Source organism: Dipodomys merriami, unplaced genomic scaffold (genome assembly GCF_024711535.1).
Source record: "Dipodomys merriami isolate MVZ:Mamm:240054 unplaced genomic scaffold, mDipMer1.0.p SCAF_526, whole genome shotgun sequence".
Classification (NCBI taxonomy): domain Eukaryota; kingdom Metazoa; phylum Chordata; class Mammalia; order Rodentia; family Heteromyidae; genus Dipodomys; species Dipodomys merriami.
In genome coordinates, this window is record NW_027206098.1 from 585694 (window position 1) to 594615 (window position 8922).

General features: G+C 35.1%; 1 non-coding gene across 1 annotated transcript; it reads left to right on the plus strand.

Moving 5' to 3' along the window:
• Nucleotides 1–8202: 8202 nt before the first annotated feature.
• On the plus strand, nt 8203–8309 carry LOC138811427 (U6 spliceosomal RNA). The gene has a single exon (XR_011367385.1). It is a non-coding gene; the product is annotated as a U6 spliceosomal RNA (small nuclear RNA).
• Nucleotides 8310–8922: the final 613 nt, after the last annotated feature.

Below are 8922 nucleotides of genomic sequence, written 5' to 3' on the forward strand. Positions count from 1 at the left end.
TGCAAACAGCAGGATGAAGATGTTCGCTCCTTGTCGGTTCTTGTTGGTGTTGAGTAGAATCCGCTCGTCCGCTGCGTCTGGCTCCTTCGTCCCCGACTCTCTGTGTCTCAGGTATCAAATACAACTGTTTAAATAGGCTTACAGGTTGACCCATTACAATTATAAGATGATCAAGAAGTTATATTTAAAAATGTACTTTACAAATTCAGTGGGGTGGGGTGTGGACGGGTGGGGATATGGTGGTAGGAGCCTGTAGGGTTGGGGGTGTGGAAATGGGAAGGGATGTTATGGGGAAACAAAACATGAGGCAACAATGCTTGATAAGAAACTTACTCACTATCTTGCCCATGTAATTGTCAACCCTCTGTATGATATTTTCATAATAAAACAAAACCAAACCAACCAAACAAAAAATCTAACAAGCATATGGCCCCCATAAGGAGGCGGGAGTTACAATCCTAATATCTGAAAAAATTGACTGCAAATTAAAATTAGTCACAAGAGATAAAAAAGTTTATTATATACTAATTAAGGGATCTCTCCTTCAGGAGGATATTACAATTCTGAATATCTATTCACCAAACAATGGAAAACCCAAATTTATGCAAGAAACACTACTTTCTCTCAAAGATCACATAGATACAAAGACATTAAATGTTGGGGGATTTAACACACTACTATCACTACTAGATAGAGCAAGTCTTCAAAAACTCAATAGAGAAACTGCACATCTAAACAATTGCATAGATCAACTAGCTTTATCTGACATCTACTGAGTATTTCAACCAGCAGCATCAGAATACATGTTTTTCTCAGCAGCACATGGAACATTTTCCAAAATATTCCACATTTTAGGTAACAAATCAAACTTGTCTAAATTCACAAATATTGAAGTAATACCTTGCATTCTTTTAGAATACAAGGGAATAAAATTAGAATTCCACACCAAAAGCCACCAAAGAGAGTCATGTAAGACATGGAGGCTGAACAACACACTGTTGAATCATCAGTGTGTCATGGAAGAGATGAGAAACGTAATTAAAATGTTCATGATATTCAACAAAAATGAACACACAAATTACCAGCTCCTCTGGGACACAGCAAAGGCAGTACTCAGAGGCAAGTTTATAGCTCTGAGTTCCTACATCAACAAATTGGAGAGATCTGAAACCAACAACATTTAAACCACCTTGAAAAAGGGGAGCAAGATAAACTCCAATACAGTAGACGGAAAGAAATCATTAAAATTACATCAGAATTAAACAATTTAGAATCCAAATATGAAAACATAAAAAATCAAAAAAATAAAGAATTGTTACTTTGAAATATTAACAAATTTGACAGACCCTTAGCAAATCTTATGAGAAAAAGAAGAGAATACACTCAAATAAATAAACTCAGAGATGAGAATGGAAACATCACCACAGAAACAACCAAGCTTCAGAACATTATAACGGAATATTTATCAAACCTTTATACTAGTAAGTTAGAGAACCTGGCAGAAATGGACGTTTTCCTAGCAAATATTGTAATGCTGAAAGTAAACCAAGATGAGTTAAACCAGCTTAACAGGCCCATATCAAGCATTGAAATACACACAGTAATAAGAGACCTCCCATCTCAGAAAAACTCAGGACAAGATGGATTTACAGCGGAATTCTACAAGGCCTTCATGTCAGAGTTCACACCAATACTCCTTCAACTCTTCAATGAAATTGAAGGAAAAAGTTCATTACCGAACTCATTCTATGAAGCCATCATAACCCTCATCCCCAAACCAGGCAGGTACTTATCAAAGCCAGAGAACTATAGACCCATTTCTTTGTTCTCTTTCTTTGATGAGTATTGATGCAAAACTTCTCAGCAAAATTTTGGCCAATTGACTTGAACAATTCATCCTAAAAATCATACACCAGGATCAAACAGGATTCATTTCAGGGATGCAAAGTTGGTTCAATATAACCAAATAATCTGGTATAATTCATCACATCACAAACAGCAAGGATAAGAACCACATGGTTATCTCAATAGTTGCAGAAAAAGCATTTGACAAGGTTCAATAACCCTTTGTGATGAGGGTTCTGGAAAAATTAGGATTCCAGGGAACATTCCTCAATGCAATAAAGGCTGTATATGACAAAAACCTACAGCCAGCATAAAATTTAATGGTGAAAAACTAAAGCCATTTCCTCTTAACTCAGGAACAAGACAAGGATGTCCACTCTCTCCACTTCTCTTCAATTTAGTATTAGAATGACTAGCTACAGAAACAAGAAAAGAGGCAAATATAAAAATGATCCAAATAGGGAAAGATGAAATAAAACTCTTCCTCTTTGCAGATGACATTAGCTTGTGTTTAATGAATACCACAGTCTCCACACCCAAGTATTTCAAGCTGATTCTAAACTTTGGCAATGTAACATGGTATAAAATTTACCCTGAAAAAATCAGTGGCTTTTCTCTATTCCAACAATGAGAAAAGTGTGGCTGAAATCAGGAAAGCAACTCCATTTGTAATAGCTCCACAACAATAAAATACCTAGGAAGTAACTTAACCAAAGAAGCTAAGGATCTCTGTGATGAAACTTTATAAACTTGAAAAAGGAAATCAAAACATAAATTCGATAGTGGAAAAATCTCCCATGTTCCTGGATTGGAAGGATAAACATCGTGAAAATGGCAATACTTCCCAAGGCTATCTACTAATTCAATGCAATACCTATCGATATTCCTACCAGATGCTTCAAGGAAATAGAAGACGCAATGCAAAATTCATACGGAACAATTAAAAGACCCAAATAGCAAAAGCAATCCTTAACAGAAAGAATAGTGCTGGAAGAATATCAATACCAACTTTTAAACTCTACTACAAAGCTATAATATTCAAAACAGCTTGTTACGGGCACAAGAACAGACCTCAGGACCAATGGAATAGAATTGAAAACCCAGCAATGAATCCACAGACCTAGAACACTGTAATCTTCAATGAAGAAGCCAAAAAGTATAATGGAAGAAAGACAGCCTCTTTAGTAAATGGTGCTTGCAAAATTGGTAAATTACTTTTAGAAAACAAAATCTATATCCTTATATATCACCCTACACCAGAATCATCTCCAAATTGACCAAATACCTCAGAGTCAAAGCAGACACTCTGAAAACTTTAAAGGATGGAGTAAGAGAACCCTAGGTCTCCTTTGCACAGACCAATATTTTCTTTAAAGAGACCCAGAAAGAGAAAAAAAAAAAGGATGGACCAATGGGATTGCATTAAATTGCATAACTTCTGCATGTCAAACACATAGCTAGCACGATCAGTAGAAGGTCTAGGGATTGGGAGATCTTCACTAGCCATACAAAGAACAAGGGCCTCATATCTAAAGTATACCTGGATCTCAAAAATATTAAATACCCCAACAACAAATCCTCAAAGAAACAACTTCCCCATAAATCAATGGACTAAAAACTTAAAGGGAATCTTTTATGAATAGGAAAGAAGGATGGCCAGTAAACACATGAAGAAACGCTCAACATCCTTACCCAGAAAAGAAATGCAAATCAAAACCACATCGTGATACCTCCTCACCCCAGATACAATGGCTATAATCAAGATCTCTAATAACAACAGATGCTGGAAGGGATGAGGACAGAAGGGAACCTTACTGCATTGTTGGTGGGAGTGTAAACTTGTTCAGCCACTTTGGAAATTAGTATGGAGGTTTCTCAAAGACTTTACATAGAGCTCTCCAATGACCTAGCCATCAGACTTTTGAGCATTTACCCAAGAGATCACAAACAAAACCATACTAAAGCTACCATCATAACTATGTTTATTGCAGCATTATTTACCATAGCTAAGATATTGAATCAAACAAGAGGCCCCTCAGTAGATGAATGGATCAAGAAAATGTGGTCTATATACCCAATGGAATTCTATGCTTCCATTAGAAATAATGACATTGCCACATTTGTTAGGAAACAGAAAGAATTGGAAAAAGTATATTAGGTGAAGTAATCCGAGCCCAAAGAAACATAGTTCCCTTGGTTTCCCTTACTTGCAATCCCTAGTATATGTCTGAGACAAGCGGAAACGTTCAGATAAGTTGATGTTTGGCGAAATGTACCCGAAAGTAAGGATTCAAATGTTTTTCTTTCTTATGATTGTTTCTAACAAATTTATAAGATGATTTCTTTCTTGCTTTGTATGTCCCTTCCACAAGGTATAACCCCTGCTTTCACTGTATTTTATGTTGGTATAATTTGTGAAGGGGAAGGGAAAATCAAATGAGGACCCATTGCAGCAATGAGATGTACAAGATTTATGTCGAAAAACGAACTTTACAACTTTGGCTAGGAGGGGGATTAAAGGGAGGGGGAGTGGGGGGACGGGAAGGGATGGGAAGGGGAAACAAAGGAGGAGGCAAAAAAGCTTGATGAGAAATATACTCATTTCCTTGCACATGTAATTGGGCCCACTGTTTACTATATTTTCACAATAAAATATTATCTGAAAAAATTGTATGAATGGATATGATTTTATTTTTCATTACAAACATAGAATGTAGTAAAAATTTTCATAGCAATTACACTGCACTAGGTTGAGGGCAGATTCAAATGTAAATAATATACTGTGTTCATGTACAGAATTTGAGCATGAAAAATTTTAATATGCCTGTGGTCCTAAAACCAATACCTTACTGATATTGTGTGACAAATACAACTTCCTATATGTACAGAAATTGTCCTTGTATCTTTCTAATACATATTTTTATTGTAAATGTCCTGTGCACAGGGTTTACAGTTACATAAATAAGGTAATGAGTACATTTCTTACTGAGCATTTTTATCCTCTCCTTGTTTTTTCCCATACCGTCCCTTCCTTCCACCCCCCCCAACCCTTCTCTACACACACCCCCGCATCTGATAGAGTGTCTTGTACATCTCATTGTTACAATGGGTCATCCTGTATCCATTCCTTGTATCTTAAATGAAGAATTGCTGGCTTGATTTATGCTGATTCTACTTGTATAGATACACCTAAAATCACTCGCCAAGTCCAAGAGCACATAAATAATATTCACATCACTTTTTTTCATTTTGTTATAATTGTGTTCTACACATTTATTGACAGGTTACAAATTATTCTCAAATTTTAATGCATTAAAATACTTTCTTTTTTTCTTATTTTCTTAGCTAGGAAATCAGCAAGACCTCAGTAAGTATTCCTCACATAAGACTTTTCAAATGGGTTGGTGAAATGTTGAGCTGAGCTCCCATCTTTTCAGAACTCACACTTCTGCTTAGGAATTGATTCTGGCTGTTGGAAAAGAGCTCAAGGAAGAATGTCATTTAAAGCCTTATAACTTTATTCTGTACCGGGGTATTTTCTTGCTACTTTGTTTATTGAGCGTGTCTACAAGAACAACATTCCCTGGGGAGCAGAGAGATGCCATATGAGGTTTTCTTACTGAGATTTCTGAGTGACTTGCTATCACTTGTACTGCATTTTGCAAATCGAATCTGTCAAAACCATTTTAAGAGATATTTGGTTTTAAAAGATATTTGGTTCCAAGCATTCTGTCTAAGGCATATTCAACAACTAGTGAAACTTGTGTTGTCTGTAGCTATGTGTCCTTCTCTATGTGTGCATGTATACATGTGTATAGGTATGTGTGTATTTTTGTGTATAGTAACATGCATGTCTACATATAGACGGGCATATACATACATATATTCATATACAAATAAATATACATATATAAATATATGTGCATATATATATATATATATATATATATATCAGTTGTTCAGCGATTCAATCTATAGTTCCCAGCATATTGCCACTCTCACAATGTGTACATGATAAACTGCTCTGAGGGTATTTGTTGTATGATAGACATCTTTTGTACTCACTTCCCCCATTAACCTTGTTTTTCATCCCTGAATACCTTCGGTCTACTTTGCATAGGTTAGCATTGTTTTCATTATATGTATTCACTGATAATAGAAGAAAAATTGGTTTGTAAAAGAAAGAGAACTTTTAGGTCAGAGGTTAAAAGTATCCTAATGTCTCAATGATTCTTATGAGATAAAATTTGTAATAGTAGTAAAAATGAAAAGGAATTCCTAGATCTGTTGTTTTGCCATTTAGAATAGGAAAGAATAACATCACGTCACTATTATAACTCTTAAAGAATGCAAGGGTAACTGATGGTCGCTATCATTTTTCCACAACACCAGTGGATTCTGAAGGATAATAGTAGACCAGCAGAAATTCTAAGTACCAGACATGGAGCATGAAAGATAAAGAGAGGAAATGAGAGAGTGAAAGAGAAAGAGAAATATCACAATACTGAAAGTGCATAACAGATAAACAAGAGCTGTATGAGAATATTCATACTGCTATCTTTAGACTTTACATGTACATTTGGAGGTATTTGATGTATGTTAACCCATTAACATGAAATATAAAGTTATTTTGATAAAAATAAAAATGATTCAGGAGAAATTATAAATGCAAAAACAATCTTCACAGAATCAAATTCTCAGAAATATTTCATCACTTTGAAAAGGATAAAGTGGATGAAGTTAGTAGTATGACAATTCACAAAGACATAAAAAGATATTAATATATTTCATTATATATCCCAAAGAAGAAAGCAATTATTGATTAGATGATTTTTTAAAACACAGTCTCTCAGGTGTTGGGAAGGTGGCTCAGTGGTAGAGTGCCTGCCTTGCATGCACTGGGTTTGATTCCTCAGCATGATATAAGCCGAAAAAGATGGAAGTGTGCTGTGGCTCAAGTGTTAGCGCTAGCTTGGAGCTGAGGGAGAGCACCTAGGACCCAGAGTTCAAGCCCCATGACCAGAAAAATCAAAATATAAAACAAAACAAAACACAGTCTCTCACTTTTGTGGCTTCAACTCTGTAATACCACTGCTTCAGCCTAGGGCTAAGGTTTTAGGTGTGTATATTTATCAACACTCCTGATTCAGACTCTACTTAATCATTTTTTTAAAATAAATATTTTGTTCTTAATTTTCCTCTTTGTAAATTCACATGCCCTATAAAAAATGGTTCGGCCATCCCAGTAACCTTCTCAATGTACCTCCTAATAACAACTTTCAAAAAGTTGTATTATATTACAAGGAAAACAATGCTACAAATAAGGAAAACCAATAAAAATATTAATGATTAAAATAAAAACTAAAATACTTATCAGTGTTTTCAGTATTTGAAGGGTATTACCTATTAGATTTTACTATTTTCTCATATCCCTGTACATTTAAAATGGGCTAAGGTTATGATATTCAACAAGAGGTTTTTAGGTTATGAGTAATCTTTAAAGTTACCCACTAAGATTACTATTTATGGCTCATCTAATCATTTGTATATGTCTTATATCATCATTTGTTCCTCGCTAACATATAAAATAAGGAAGCCAGGGGCTGGGAAGGTAGCTCAGTGGTAGAGAGCTTGCCTTGCATGCTTGAGGCCCTGGGTTCAATTCCTCAGCACCACATAAGCAAAAAGAAAAAAGCCGGAAGTGGCGCTGTGGCTCAAGTTGTAGAATGCTAGCCTTGAGCTGAAGAGCTGAGGGAGAGCGCCCAGGCCCATAGTTCAGGCCCCATGACCGGACCCAAAAAAATTAAAAAAACATAAAATAAAATAAGGAAGCCCTATAGTTTTAACAGAAACTGTGTAATTAACAAAGTCTTAACTCTTTATTCTGCTCCTTTACATAAAGACTTGGCAACTTCTGATTAGTAATGTTCCTATAAACTCTTAAATATACATTCATAGTAGCATATGTCTGTTCTGTTACCATAAATCTTAAATATTTTATCGAAAAGTTTTATTACCTGCCAAACAGTCCTTGTTTTAGCATATATAAGCAAATTCCCAAAATTAAATATATTTAAACCATTAAAACTTTTAACAAAACTTAACACTTGCTGCAGTGTTCATTATGACAGGTGCCTTGTATAGAATAATTTAATTCCTCCTCCTACACATCTCTTGAACAACAAATATCTGGAATTATTTTGTTTTTGACATGTCAATCTTGATTTTAGTCTTAAATGTGTGCTTATTTAAGAAGTACATGGTTCTAAAATTTCATGAAAATTCTTTTAAACTTACTTTTTGTTGAATTGTCTAGTTTAAGAAATTCAATTACATTTTATATATAAAACATGTTCTATGTTCCATTCAGCATCACTTACTCTAACATTGGAACTATACAGAGAAGATTTGAATGACCCCTGTGCAAGGATTGCAGGCAAATTCCTGTACCATTACCTACTTTCACAACAACAGATGCTGGAGGGGATGTGGCCACAAGTTAACTGTACTGCACTCTTGGTGGGAGTGTCAACTTGTTCAACCACTTTGGAAAGTAGTATGGAGGTTCCTCAAAAGACTTCACATAGAACTCCCCTATGACACAGCAATCCCACTTTTGAGCATTTACCCAAAAGATCACAAACAAGACGGTACTAAAACTGCCATCACAATTATATTTATTGCAGCATTGTTTAAGATAGCTAAGATATAGGACCAACCCCAATGCCCTTCATCAGATAAATAGATCAAGAACATGTGCTATTTATACCAATGAAATTCTATGCCTCCATGAGAAAGTATGGCATGACCCAATTTGTTAGAAAATGGAAAGACTTGGAAAAAAATTATTAAGTGATGTAAGCCAAGTCCAAAGAAACATAGGTCACAGGGTTTCCCTAATTTTTAATAACTAATATAACTGGGATAAGCAGAAAAGGTCAAAATCTATGCACATATGACCAGATAAGATGTTGTTAAGGGAAATGAACCCCCAAATAGGAACACAACTGTTATTTTTTTCTTTCTTGCTATTGTTCTAACGTACTTATAACAGGCTATTTGATTTTTTTTGTTTCT